Below are 17,053 nucleotides of genomic sequence, written 5' to 3' on the forward strand. Positions count from 1 at the left end.
CAGTTACCACTCTAGCGATTGCAGGACCAGCAAACGCCCATCCTGAAGGGGCAGTTTCTTTTTCTATTAGACCAATTTTTCCAACTTCATCCTTGACACAAACATTGATTTGCTCATGTCTCTCATCTAGGGAATCCAGGAAAATATTTTTTGTGATATCTACTGTGAAGTTTTCCTCGCAGATTTCTGTATATATATATATATATATATATATATATATATATATATATATATATATATATATATATATATATATATATATGTATATATATATATATATATATATATATATATATATATATATATATATATATATATATATATATATATATATATATATATATATATGGAGATTTACTGCTGCTACCTGAGTATAATGATAATTATCTAGAGTATTAAAGAGCCATTGCAATGCAGAGAAGGATTCAATGTAGCAGTGAATATTTCCTTCAGGACATGCTCTGCCCTATATGAAGATGGGTAATTCCATGATCACTTTCGGGTCCCAGAATTTAAACTGTACTTTATTTGAGCACTATTTTTTCACACTACATGCCCAAAGAATATTACATCTGACTTGCAGTAAAAGCATCATCATGTTGTAAGAAAAAGGCCCAAGCTTTAATGTCGTCAATTCTGGTAATTTCTTTGACTTGAGATGTATCAAAAAAGCTTTCTGCAGTGCCATATTGTGGTATTCCAGCCCATGATATTGGTGATGTCCAGCGTGAGCCATCTAGACACATTAGCAATGTTATCCTAATGTGAAGCCCTCCCACCATGAGCACGTAAAAGTCTTTTCTATGTGTTTCTGGTAATGTCCATTGAATGTATTTTGTAATTTTGTGCAGGGGTTGGTCACCTACTATAACTGAATTTTGAACTTCATTAGCAATGTCAAAAACACACTTGACATCTACTGAATTCTCTATCGTAGCTGTTGACTGAATCATTAGGGAATAATGATAGTAGGGTGCTAATGGACGTTTCACGTATGCTCTCTTTCTAAAGTTCTGCATGATATGCAGCTCAAGAAACACGGGGTCAACTTTTTTTAGCATACATTTTGTTTAGTTCCTCATTATAATCATAACCATTTTTTTTCTTCAATTATATCACATACATGTTGACACTATGGTGACTACTTATATATCAATGTCAAAATCGGGATTCAGTATATGTGCTAGTATCTTGGTGAGCGCTACAACAGGGGGTACTTAAGTGTATTTGATAGGTAATCTTACCTTCTTGTGAGTTGATGAGGCTAATGAAAAACGTTTTTAATCTCTGTGAGCGCAATCAACCGAAGGCTGCTCAACAATACAAATGCTAGTATGAGGAAACAGAATTTGAGCGTATGTCAGGAAGGGTCATGATCGATATTGTTCACAGCAGAGATTGTGAAAAGGCCAATTTTAAGTGATTGTGGAAAGACAGCTCCAACAGATTCAATGTGAATAATTGCAAAATTGGCAAGATCAGTAGATAAAGAGAGAATACAAGCATATGTTATAAAGAGTCCTATTTGATACAGAGTATCTATTGTGTAATTTGACTTTGTTTTTGAATACACAAACTTCAACAAAGAGAATTGGATCACGTTAAGTTTTTTTGTGTCTATTATCCTTATGATTTGACTTCATATTGTGAAAAAGATATACACTAGGAGTCTGGATACAAAAATTACTGTTTGAGATTGATAATTGTTTTTGTTCTGGATATTTCAACCCTACAGGATCATGCTCATCCGATTTAGCAATGATTGTGGAAGTGATCTTTATTGGCAGTCAACTGGATATTTGTGTGAAAATATATCCCATCATATGAGTTCAGCCATGTATAACATATGGACACTTCTTCTCTCGTGTTCTATTAATTAACTGGCAATTCTACATGTTACCAGATGTACATAACATCCCTCATGCTTAACCTTCAGTTCCAGGAAATACCCAAGTATCCTGTTCATCAGTGTTGTTGCATGAACAGCTGATGCCACTTCTTTGACAAGTTCATTAGATCTGTCTGTATAGAGTTCAGTGGGTCTGATAATTGAAATACTGGTGCTATATCAGCATCTTCTAATATTTCTTAAACATTTAATAGTATTTTGGCAAATGTTATGTTTCTAGCTACATCTGTCTTTTTTTACCTTTTTAATAGGTGGATTCTACACAGCTCTGCTGTACATACAAACTAAGCATTGAGGATGGTTCTTAACTTCTATGTCCAACACATCACTTGAACTAAACTTGGCTAATCATTGTCTGACTCTTGTATCAAAATCTCAAGTGGATGCATTGTGAAGAGAGTTTATGTGTAGCTGGTTGATTAGGAAAGATACAAGTTACATTACTAGATTGCTACAAGGATTCTTATGTTCTTATTATCACACAATTCTTCATCAATTATCTGTTCTTCATCTCTTGAAGTCTCTAAGACTGCAAATCAAATCCTATATTCAATTGCAAATGTTTCTCTGTGTTCTTCTTGTAAAAGCTTAGTTGTATCAAACCTAGGTATTCAATCCATCTTTCTGTTGGGTGCTTACAGTTTTAATATCAGTGGGCCAATGAGGAGCTGGTGATCACTACCAATATCAGCCCCTCTATAGCTTCCTACCTTTCTCAGAGTCCTCCTTCTCTATTTATTAATGGGAATGTGGTCTATCTGATTTTTTTTAATTGCCACATGGTGAAGTTCATAGATACCTGTTAATGTTCTTATGTTGAAAAATGGTACATCCAATTACAAGATTATTTGCTTAACATAAACTTATGAAATGTGCTTCATTTACCTTTGCAACCTCGCCAGGACCCTTGACACCCATCGCATTCTCTATCCCTTGATTATTCCTTCCAACTTTAGCATTGAAGTCACCAATCACAATTTTCGAATACCTCTTTGGGATCTCATCTATTACACTCTGCAGTTCTTCATAGTATTCATCTCTTCATTCTTCAGGGAAATCATTTGTTGGGGAAAAGCAAACTATAAAACTCATATTGCTCTGCTTTGATTTGCACATTGTTAGTAATAATCTGCTATTTACAGCGTTCCACTCGGTTAATGCGTTTTCTGCTCTCGGTGTCATCATCATGTCTACCCCTTCTCTTCCAAATCCATCTGATCTTCCAGAGTATATATATATATATATACATATATATATATATATATATATATATATATATATATATATATATATATATATATATATACGTATATATGTATATATATATATATATATATATATATATATATATATATATATATATATATATATATATATATATATATATATATATGTATATATATATATATATATATATATATATATATATACATATATATATATATATATATATATATATATATATATATATATATATACATACATACATATTGACTTGGTCTAAAGTTTCCTTACCAATACCCTTACAATGTGTTTTACTTAGGTCCAAGATATCAAAACTGTATTTCATAAATTCACTCTCCACTTGTTGTAACTTACCTATCCGATTAATGTTACTAACATTCCAATTACCTATTTTCAATTTTTCTTTAGAGTTTGTAAACCGGGAGATTCTTAGCACTCAACTATGTCCAGGACTGGGGGATATTCTTTCATCTTCTATATCCAGGACTGACTAAATCCATAGAAGATTCATTGGCTAGATACATCAAAGGATAGCTAGTTCTGTGTGATGTGCGGTGCCTATCCAACTAAGGCAAGTGACCCCTGCTGGTCCATACTAATTCTACAAAGATCAACTGCCAGGCTTCAGGCGTAAAAGCCAAAGAGACAGTTTGTCTAATGCCTTAAAACCAATCTGTCACTCCACTGCCAGTGACTTCATTGAGATTTAAGGGGGCATTTACTCTGCACCCTAAGCTCTCATTACTCCATCCAATTGCTTATCTGCTCACACGAGTTTAACTGTTGGCAAACATGGATTGCTAAGATATACCACCTAGCACGGTACAAGGTAGAGCATACTAAGTATTCCAGTATTGATAGTGAGGTCAAAAGAAAAGAGAAGAACTGGCTATGGTGTAAGAATTGCTCATAGAATTATTAAGGAAATATCGACTGGGGTAAAGAAGAAAAAGCATACACCAATAAAAATGAGAGATGAATCTATTATAACAACAGAAGATGAAGGAAGACAACGTTGAATGAGATATGAAGGGAATAATTTCATTATATAACTGAAGCTGATTAAGACCTTGATGGGCCTATGAATGAATTCAGTATGTTTGAAGTCAAAGCTATCCTCAAAACACTAAAGAGATGGAAAGCCCCTGTATACAATGGAATAACTGTCGAGATTATAATGGCCGAAAATTAAGTGACTCCCGGACTACTTACAAGATTATTATGAAGAATGAAGAGGCAAAATCTAATGATTGGGAGTTAGGAGCGTTGGTGAAAATGTCCAAAGAAAAAAAGGGAGACCTGAGTGATTGCAATAATTACAGAGGCATAACACTTACGTCAGTAGCCATGAAAATATATAGTATGCTTATTCTTAAGAAACTGGAGAGAAAGATTGATGGAAAGCTGAGAGATGAACAAACAGGATTTTGAAAAGGCAGAAGTTGTACTAACTAAATGTTCATTCTGAGACGTTGTACAGCAATGCATAGAAAATAAAAATCCACTTTTGATGGCCTTTTTAGACTATGAAAGATCCTTTGATAGCGTGCACCGACCAATTTTGTAGGGAGTCCTGTGTTATTATGGAATTCCTCTTAAATATGTAAATTTGATTAAGTCTGTTCATGAGCATAGCAAGAGCAAAATTGATGTTAATGAAGTCTTATCAAATGAATTTCCAGTGAACAGTGGTGTACTCCAAGGGAATGTGTTGTCACCTATGTTGTTTATCCTCCTCGTGGATTTTGTAATGAGAAGAACAATAGGAGACAGTGGAGAAGGATTGGATTGGATTGGTGATAGAAATATAGCAGACCTAGGTTATGCTGATCATGCTGTTCTTGTTAGCAGAACACCACAGAATTTGCAATGCTTGCTTATCCGAATCCACGAAATATTGCACAAGGTTGGGCTGAAAGTAAATGGAAGAAAGGCAAAGATAATAAGAACGGAGTATGCAATGGAAAATGCAATATCATTGGAAGGAAAAAGGATTAATGAGGTAGAATCATTTCTGTATTTAGTAACTATGATATCCAATAAAGTGTCTTTAGAATTAGAGTTTAGTGAAAGATTAAAAAAATGAAATCAGACAATGGCTATGCTAACTAAAGTTCAGAAATCGAATCGCCTGAAATTATATATCAATATCAGACGATATATCAGTTTAGTGAGATCAGTGTTACTTTATGGACATAAGTCATGGTATGACAATGAAACAATTTCCAATCGATTTAGTAGATTTGAGAACAAAGACCTCAGAAAGATATTGGGAGTTAAATGGCATTACGGGATTAGAAATGAAACTATACGAGAGATTACTCGAGGGCTATATGTGGATGACATTATGATGGAGATGGTTTTGGGCATGCTTTTCGCACCCCCCAAGAGAGATTAGTTCACCAAATGTTCAGCTGGGCTCCACCAGGTACTAGAAGAGTTGGAAGACCCAGGCCTACATAACTAAGTATTATGAAGTGCAAAGTAGGAGATGATGAATAGAGAAGTATTGAATTAAAAGCACAAGATAGAGACCACTGGCAAAATCTAACCGAGGCCCGTTGCTTCAATAGCCATTGTAAGAGATGATGATGATATTTCATGTAACATTTCTATGGTATTTAGCGTGTTGTGCTCTTAATGTGCTTTCTAAATCTTCACCATCATCAAGGGGGTTTAACGTAATGTAATGGAAGAGGCCAATGGACCAGGTTCTGCAAACACTGGAAGATTATTAGCAAGGGTTTTATATGCACCTCCAATATAATTATGATCAACAGGACATATCAGCTTATCAACTGTAAATTGCTGCCAAAGAAAATACTTTATCTGGTCTGTAGTTACATTAACTAGAGTTAATTTCATGACTCACCAGATTATTTGACTTTGACATTTTCGTTTACTTATAAAAGTTTATGGGGAAAAAGAAAGAAGTCCTAAGTTGAATGACATAGATTATACATAAGATCATAGTGCTATAAAGTTGTCATATAGTCACAAATCATAATAACATCAATGAAGTCTGAAACAGTGTTTTATTGTTCATTTGATTCAACATAAATAATTTGAGTCAGTAAACATATTACATGACTGTTTTGTATAAAATTGGTAACATTTTGATTTGGAAAATAAAATTTCCAACAGTATTGGAAAACAAAAAAGATGACAAAAATAATCCTGTTGTTTTGTATTTCTTAACCTCGAGGTTTAAAAGTAAAAACATTTCAGTTTTATCTTCATTATTGGCCGAAATATTCATAATTATAAGCCCAAAATGTAGTTGCACATGTCACTACTCTTATTCAACCAGTGTCCTGTCTTGAAATGATTCTATATAATGTAAAGAATGTGTGTGCCAAATCTCACACTTGTATCACCAGTTGCATGATTTATGGGTCAGTCTATGGACTAGTACGTTTTTCTAAATACTACTTTACGGGGTCATAGTCTCGCGAGATATTATTAGTTATTTTCTATATAGATAACTAAAGAATGAATTGCATACACACACACACACACACAAACACAGAGAGACAGACACACACACACACTAAACCACAGACAGACACACACACACACACTAAACCACAGACAGACACACACACACAGAAACACAGGCAGGAAGACAGAGACACAAAAACACAGACACACACACACACACACACACACACACACATATATATATATATATATATATATATATATATATATATATATATATATATATATATATATATATATATATGTATACATACATACATATATATATATATATATATATATATATATATATATATATATATACATATATATATATATATATATATATATATATATATATGTGTGTGTGTGTGTGTGTTTATATATATATATATATATATATATATATATATATATGTATATATATATATATATATATATATATATATATATATATATATATATATATATATATATATCCTTTCTCAGTAGGGATACTTTAACGAGGTGAAAGGGTTTGCGCATGTTAATGATAAGCGATGCTATTCATGTCGGGGCCACCATACTAGGTTGATTTGCTGCGAGCAATCAGACGAAAGTAGTCTATCATCACCAATACGTAGTGCCTAGCGGGTGATGAAAACTGGCCAATTTCTACACATCTATATCATAATCCACTCTGGGCCAACTGTCCCCAGGGGTAGCGAAATAACTACCTAAGGTGGTGGGTAGCTATAGATTACTATGGAAACTGAACGTTAGGATCTTGTTACGGAAACAAGATCTTGCTGTGTTACAAGAACAGATAGATGATGTAAATTGCGTTTTAACAGGACTGAGTAAATCTAGACGAACTAGGGAATCTTATATAGAATTGAAAAAGGCCACATATTTCCCTTCAGAGAACACGAAAGGAACAAAGAAAATGTAATGTATATTCGTATTAATAAAAATTTTGCATGGAACAGAGAAGAGTTTTGTAGTACTGATGGTAGCATTGCAGGTTAGTTATTAAACTATATTCGAAGTACAAACTCAAGATTATTCGAACATAAGCACCAACAGCATCCTATTTAGGGTAATAAATAAAGACTTATTACGAGTTCTCAATCTACATTTGTTTTAGGTGATTTTAAAGCTGAAGTAGGTCATAAGAATAGAGGAAAATCCAGAATATGTAATTCCGAGGTAGGCACAAGGACAAAAAGAGGAGACATGCTTGTAGAATTTGCTGAAACAAAAAATCTTAAATCTATGAACACCTTCTTTTATGAAAAGGAACATGAAAAATGGAGATGGAAAAACTCAAATGGTGAACCGAAAAAGGAAGCAGATTTATTCCTAGTGTAAAAGGTCATTTACTTCAAGATGTAATAGTGTTAAACAAGATCAAGTCAACTGATCATTGGATGATAAAAAAAACATTTATATATATATATATATATATATATATATATATATATATATATATATATATATATATATATATATATATATATATATTCGTGTATATATATGTATATATATACATATATATATATATATATATATATATATATATATATATATATATATTTATATATATATATATATATATATATATATATATATATATATATATATATATATATATATATATATCAAAGGAATGAGAGTAAAATTAATTTCAAGAAAGAAATATACTGTAAACACTTGTAATGAGAGAAAGATCTTCAAAGTTGAGTTTAGCAATACAAAAAAAGTACTCTCAGCTACATGATGAAATGAAGACAAGTAAAGAAGAAATGAAAACTATTTTACTAAAATTTATATTGAAAACTGAACAAGAGGCAGTAAAGTTCCTAAACATGATCAAGGAAAACTATCAGAATAGACCAAAAAAATATTGACAATGAGGTTAAAATACAAGGGAGAAAAAATAGTATTAGCAGAACTATCGATAATAATGAAAGAAATAAAAACAGAAGATACTGGTAAACACAATCAGATCAAAATTGAGGAAACTCTAAAGGAAGGAAGAAACATAAAATTGACGAACAGAACAATTGGAACAGGGTACCAACAGATACTGGCTATAAAGGAGGAAAATGTAAATATCATCAAAAATAGAGATGGACTTATAAGAATTCTAGGGGAGTTCTATACAACTGAGCCATTATCAAACATAACAATACGATCTACTGTATAAAGAAAACGTTAAAATACATGCAATAAGGCAGGAAAAGATGGTTTAACAATTAATTCAATACTAGATGTGGGATATTTCATAGTAGTAAAACTCGCTGAATTTTACACTAAGTGTCTGCAAGAATGTTCTATACCTACAGATTGAAAAAAACTTTATCATTAAACGAATTCACAAAAAGGAGAAAAAACAGGACCGGAAAATTACCACTCAAAAATTTTACTTTTTGTAATATATAAAGTATTTACAAACATTACTGTAGGCCGAATGGAAAGACGGCTAGACGCATGGACCAAGAGAGCAGGCAGTCTTTAATAGTGGGTAATCAGCAACTAACCATATCCATGTAATTAACCAACTAATGGAAAAATCAACAGAGCATGACAAACCACCATATATCGCTTTTATTGACTATGAGAAACCTTTTGATTCCACCAAATCATCAGCAGTGATGAAAGTCCTTCGAAAACAAGGAATAAAAGGACATATAGAGGATACCTATACAGAAAGTACAGCAATCCTTACCCTACATAGAGATAGTGAGAAACATCCAATTAAGTAAGGAGTTAGAGAGGAAACCCCCATCTCTCCTAAATTATTCACAGCATGCCTGGAAGTTTTTAGGAGTTTCGATTGGGAAATTAAGAATTGATATTATGGAAGTACATTAATATAACATTTCCAGATGACATAATTGTATTTGGTGAATCATGGGAGGAATTACAAAAGATGATAGTAGATTTGAAAAGATGAAGCAGAAATATAGGACTAAATATTAATATGAGTGAAATTCAGATAATGTTCAATGAAAATGTGGAGGGACAAAAAATAAAAATTATGGACAAGCCTCTGGAGATTGTCCATAAATATACATACTTATGGCACACAGTAAGTGCTTCCCCAAGATCTGAGAAAGAAATTGAAAGAAGGATAACCAAGGGATGGAGACGATTTGTTAAACATAATGATATTATAAAAAGTATAATGATAATTTCTCTATAAAGATATGTATTTATTGAAATGGTACTACAAGTATTAAGTTATGCATCAGAAACTCGGTGCCTTTCTAAAACCTTAGAATATAATCAAATTACAAGTCAAAGAGCTTTGTAAAGAATAGTAATGGGAATAACGCCAAGAGACAAAAAAGGAGTGACATGGATACGAGGCCAAATTAAAGTATACAGGATATTCTAACAACTTGTAAGAAAAAGGAATGGGCATGGGCAGGATATGTAATGAGAATAGAAGACGATAGATGGACATTAAAAATAACATAATAGGTCCCTAGAGATTATAAAAGAGGCAGAGTAAATAAGAAAAGACGATGGGTAGGCGAACTAGAACGTTCTTCGGTCGTGGACTTGCACTTAGGACCCTAAACAGACGCAAGTGAAAGGATAGGTCTACGGCCTTTGTTCTGCTGCAGTGGACTAGTAATAGCGGATGATACATATATATATATATATATATATATATATATATATATATATATATATATATATATATATATATATATATATATATATATATATATATATATATATATATATATATGTCAAAGCAACACTGGCTCGATGTAATAGAGAGTCCATTGAAATACGTTCTTGTAGCCCCGTGAGTGAGGGGTGAGTCACGGGATGCCATCACCGACCAGTTATGGATATCATATAATCTAATCATTTCGGTGTTTTTAGGAATTAGTTTTCCCATATACCACCAGCCTGTCCAATAATAATATGAATCAAACCCTATGGACCACCAAATAACCCATCAAGGCTCTAATCCATCGATGAATATTGTGAAATGAATATACAGTTAATTGGATTTTTCAATCAGTACCATTTTTTCCTAAATTAACGTTCGATTTACCATAAATCAGATTAGTATATATATCCTATTTGGGGGTAACAAAAAATAGTTTTACCAACTCGTTTAATTCTCTATTGATTGAAAAATAAATTCGTACCAATAAATGACTGCAAAAGACAAATAAAAGATTTAAATTTTTGCATAAGGTTAAATATATCACAAGTCATTTGGTGCAACATGATCATCTCTAAAAAAAAGTTCAACTTGAAAATATACCGAATTATAGTTATACCATAATACTATACTTACATTTTGTACATATATATATACACAAACAAACACTCTCATACAGTATATATATATATATATATATATATATATATATATATATATATATATATATATATATATATATATATATATATATATATATATATATATATATATATATATATATATATATATATATATATATATATATCACAAGCACACATGATTTTAATTAATGTAAATATCACCCACGAATGGCATTTAATACCGAATTCTATCTTGGGAATATATATCCACTTGGAATTCATTTTATGGTAACAGCTTCTGGCCGGGTGGGGATTCGAACCACCACCTGTACGGCTGGAAACCATGCTGGCAGGGACCCTACCGACTGAGCTATCAAGAGAGACAAAAGTTTATGACAAGTCCCCCTACATATTCCTGTCGAATTCAGGAATCTGTTCATAGACTTGAAATAAACCCATCCCCACTATGATAGCTGAATCGTGAGTTTGCAACACGTGGTTAATTTAATGAACATATATCACAAGCACAGGTGATTTTAATTAATGTAAATATCACCCACGAATGGCATTTAATACCGAATTCTATCTTGGGAATATATATCCACTTGGAATTCATTTTATGGTAACAACTTCTGGCCGGGTGGGGATTCGAACCACCACCTGTACGGCTGGAAACCATGCTGGCAGGGACCCTACCGACTGAGCAATCAAGAGAGACAAAAGTTTATGACAAGTCCCCCTACATATTCCTGTCGAATTCAGGAATCTTTTCATAGACTTGAAATAAACCCATCTCCACCATGATAGCTGAATCGTGAGTTTGCAACACGTGGTTAATTTAATGAACATATATCACAAGCACACGTGATTTTAATTAATGTAAATATCACCCACGAATGGCATTTAATACCGAATTCTATCTTGGGAATATATATCCACTTGGAATTCATTTTATGGTAACAGCTTCTGGCCGGGTGGGGATTCGAACCACCACCTGTACGGCTGGAAACCATGCTGGCAGGGACCCTACCGACTGAGCTATCAAGAGAGACAAAAGTTTATGACAGGTCCCCTACATATTCCTGTCGAATTCAGGAATCTGTTCATAGACTTGAAATAAACCCATCTCCACCATGATAGCTGAATCGTGAGTTTGCAACACGTGGTTAATTTAATGAACATATATCACAAGCACACGTGATTTTAATTAATGTAAATATCACCCACGAATGGCATTTAATACCGAATTCTATCTAGGGAATATATATCCACTTGGAATTCATTTTATGGTAACCGCTTCTGGCCGAGTGGGGATTCGAACCACCACCTGTACGGCTGGAAACCATGCTGGCAGGGACCCTACCGACTGAGCTATCAAGAGAGACAAAAGTTTATGACAAGTCCCCCTACATATTCCTGTCGAATTCAGGAATCTGTTCATAGACTTAAAATAAACTAATCTCCACCATGATAGCTGAATCGTGAGTTTGCAACACGTGGTTAATATAATGAACATATATCACAAGCACACATGATTTTAATTAATGTAAATATCACCCACGAATGGCATTTAATACCGAATTCTATCTTGGGAATATATATCCACTTGGAATTCATTTTATGGTAACAGCTTCTGGCCGGGTGGGGATTCGAACCACCACCTGTGCGGCTGGAAACCATGCTGGCAGGGACCCTACCGACTGAGCTATCAAGAGAGACAAAAGTTTATGACAAGTCCCCCTACATATTCCTGTCGAATTCAGGAATCTGTTCATAGACTTGAAATAAACCCATCCCCACCATGATAGCTGAATCGTGAGTTTGCAACACGTGGTTAATTTAATGAACATATATCACAAGCACACGTGATTTTAATTAATGTAAATATCACCCACGAATGGCATTTAATACCGAATTCTATCTTGGGAATATATATCCACTAGGAATTCATTTTATGGTAACAACTTCTGTCCGGGTGGGGATTCGAACCACCACCTGTACGGCTGGAAACCATGCTGGCAGGGACCCTACCGACTGAGCAATCAAGAGAGACAAAAGTTTATGACAAGTCCCCCTACATATTCCTGTCGAATTCAGGAATCTTTTCATAGACTTGAAATAAACCCATCTCCACCATGATAGCTGAATCGTGAGTTTGCAACACGTGGTTAATTTAATGAACATATATCACAAGCACACGTGATTTTAATTAATGTAAATATCACCCACGAATGGCATTTAATACCGAATTCTATCTTGGGAATATATATCCACTTGGAATTCATTTTATGGTAACAGCTTCTGGCCGGGTGGGGATTCGAACCACCACCTGTACGGCTGGAAACCATGCTGGCAGGGACCCTACCGACTGAGCTATCAAGAGAGACAAAAGTTTATGACAGGTCCCCTACATATTCCTGTCGAATTCAGGAATCTGTTCATAGACTTGAAATAAACCCATCTCCACCATGATAGCTGAATCATGAGTTTGCAACACGTGGTTAATTTAATGACCATATATCACAAGCACACGTGATTTTAATTAATGTAAATATCACCCACGAATAGCATTTAATACCGAATTCTATCTAGGGAATATATATACACTTGGAATTCATTTTATGGTAACCGCTTCTGGCCGAGTGGGGATTCGAACCACAACCTGTACGGCTGGAAACCATGCTGGCAGGGACCCTACCGACTGAGCTATCAAGAGAGACAAAATTTTATGACAAGTCCCCCTACATATTCCTGTCGAATTCAGGAATCTGTTCATAGACTTAAAATAAACTAATCTCCACCATGATAGCTGAATCGTGAGTTTGCAACACGTGGTTAATATAATGAACATATATCACAAGCACACGTGATTTTAATTAATGTAAATATCACCCACGAATGGCATTTAATACCGAATTCTATCTTGGGAATATATATCCACTTGGAATTCTTTTTATGCTAACAGCTTCTGGCCGGGTGGGAATTCAAACCACCACCTGTACGGCTGGAAACCATGCTGGCAGGGACCCTACCGACTGAGCTATCAAGAGAGACAAAAGTTTATAACAAGTCCCCCTACATATTCCTGTCGAATTCAGGAATCTGTTCATAGACTTGAAATAAACCCATCTCCACCATGGTAGCTGAATCGTGAGTTTGCAACACGTCGTTAATTTAATGAACATATATCACAAGCACACGTGATTTTAATTAATGTAAATATCACCCACGAATGGCATTTAATACCGAATTCTATCTTGGGAATATATATCCACTTGGAATTCATTTTATGGTAACCGCTTCTGGCCGGGTGGGGATTCGAAGCACCACATGTACGGCTGGAAACCATGCTGGCAGGGACCCTACCGACTGAGCTATCAAGAGAGAAAAAAATTTATGACAAGTCCCCCTACATATTCCTGTCGAATTCAGGAATCTGTTCATAGACTTGAAATAAACCCATCTCCACCATGATAGCTGAATCGTGAGTTTGCAACACGTGGTTAATTTAATGAACATATATCACAAGCACACGTGATTTTAATTAATGTAAATATCACCCACGAATGGCATTTAATACCGAATTCTATCTTGGGAATATATATCCACTTGGAATTCATTTTATGGTAACACCTTCTGTCCGGGTGGGGATTCGAACCACCACCTGTACGGCTGGAAACCATGCTGGCAGGGACCCTACCGACTGAGCTATCAAGAGAGACAAAAGTTTATGACAAGTCCCCCTACATATTCCTGTCGAATTCAGGAATCTGTTCATAGACTTGAAATAAACCCATCTCCACCATGATAGCTGAATCGTGAGTTTGCAACACGTGGTTAATTTAATGAACATATATCACAAACACACGTGATTTTAATTAATGTAAATATCACCCACGAATGGCATTTAATACTGATTTCTACCTTGGGAATATATATCCACTTGGAATTCATTTTATAGTAACAGCTTCTGGCCGGGTGTGAATTCGAACTACCACCTGTACGGCTGGAAACCATACTGGCAGGGACCCTACCGACTGAGCTTTCAAGAGAGACAAAAGTTTATGACAAGTCCCCCTACATATTCCTGTCGAATTCAGTAATCTGTTCATAGACTTGAAATAAACACATCTCCACCATCATAGCTGAAGCGTGAGTTTGCAACACGTGGTTAATTTAATGAACATATATCACAAGAAAACGTGATTTTAATTAATGTAAATATCACCCACGAATGGCATTTAATACCGAATTATATCTTGGGAATATATATCCACTTGGAATTCATTTTATGGTAACAGCTTCTGGCCGGGTGGGGATTCGAACCACCACCTGTACGGCTGGAAACCATGCTGGCAGGGACCCTACCGACTGAGCTATCAAGAGAGACAAAAGTTTATGACAAGTCCCCCTAAACATTCCTGTCGAATTCAGGAATCTGTTCATCGACTTGAAATAAACCCATCTCCACCATGGTAGCTGAATCGTGAGTTTGCAACACGTGGTTAATTTAATGAACATATATCACAAGCACACGTGATTTTAATTAATGTAAATATCACCCACGAATGGCATTTAATACCGAATTCTATCTTGGGAATATATATCCACTTGGAATTCATTTTATGGTAACAAATTCTGGCCGGGTGGGGATTCGAACCACCACCTGTACGGCTGGAAACCATGCTGGCAGGGACCCTACCGACTGAGCTATCAAGAGAGACAAAAGTTTATGACAAGTCCCCCTACATATTCCTGTCGAATTCAGGAATCTTTTCATAGACTTGAAATAAACCCATCTCCACCATGATAGCGGAATCGTGAGTTTGCAACACGTGGTTAATTTAATGAACATATATCACAAGCACACGTGATTTTAATTAATATAAATATCACCCACGAATGGCATTTAATACCGAATTCTATCTTGGGAATATATATCCACTTGGAATTCATTTTATGGTAACAGCTTCTGGCCGGGTGGGGATTCGAACCACCACCTGTACGGCTGGAAACCATGCTGGCAGGGACCCTACCGACTGGGCTATCAAGAGAGACAAAAGTTTATGACAAGTCCCCTCACATATTCCTGTCGAATTAAGGAATCTGTTCATAGACTTGAAATAAACCCATCTCCACCATGATAGCTGAATCGTGAGTTTGCAACACGTGGTTAAATTAATTAACATATATATCAAGCACACGTGATTTTGATTAATGTAAATATCACCCACGAATGGCATTTAATACCGAATTCTATCTTGGGAATATATATCCACTTGGAATTCATTTTATGGTAACAGCTTCTGGCCGGGTGGGGATTCGAACCACCACCTGTACGGCTGGAAACCATGCTGACAGGGACCCTACCGACTGAGCTATCAAGAGAGACAAAAGTTTATGACAAGTCCCCCTACATATTCCTGTCGAATTCAGGAATCTATTCATAGACTTAAAATAAACCAATCTCCACCATGATAGCTGAATCGTGAGTTTGCAACACGTGGTTAATATAATGAACATATATCACAAGCACACGTGATTTTAATTAATGTAAATATCACCCACGAATGGCATTTAATACCGAATTCTATCTTGGGAATATATATCCCCTTGGAATTCTTTTTATGGTAACAGCTTCTGGCCGGGTGGGGATTCAAACCACCACCTGTACGGCTGGAAACCATGCTGGCAGGGACCCTACCGACTGAGCTATCAAGAGAGACAAAATTTTATGACAAGTCCCCCTACATATTCCTGTCGAATTCAGGAATCTGTTCATAAAATTGAAATAAACCCATCTCCAACATGATAGCTGAATCGTGAGTTTGCAACACGTGGTTAATTTAATGAACATATATCACAAGCACGCGTGATTTTGATTAATGTAAATATCACCCACGAATGGCATTTAATACCGAATTCTATCTTGGGAATATATATCCACTTGGAATTCCTTTTTATGGTAACAGCTTCTGGCCGGATGGGGATTCGAACCACCACCTGTACGGCTGGAAACCATGCTGGCAGGGACCCTACCGACTGAGCTATCAAGAGAGACAAAAGTTTATGACAAGTCCCCCTACATATTCTTGTCGAATTCAGGAATCTGTTCATAGACTTGAA

The sequence above is a fragment of the Palaemon carinicauda genome, chromosome 2 (assembly GCF_036898095.1).
Source record: "Palaemon carinicauda isolate YSFRI2023 chromosome 2, ASM3689809v2, whole genome shotgun sequence".
Taxonomy (NCBI): Eukaryota; Metazoa; Arthropoda; class Malacostraca; order Decapoda; family Palaemonidae; genus Palaemon; species Palaemon carinicauda.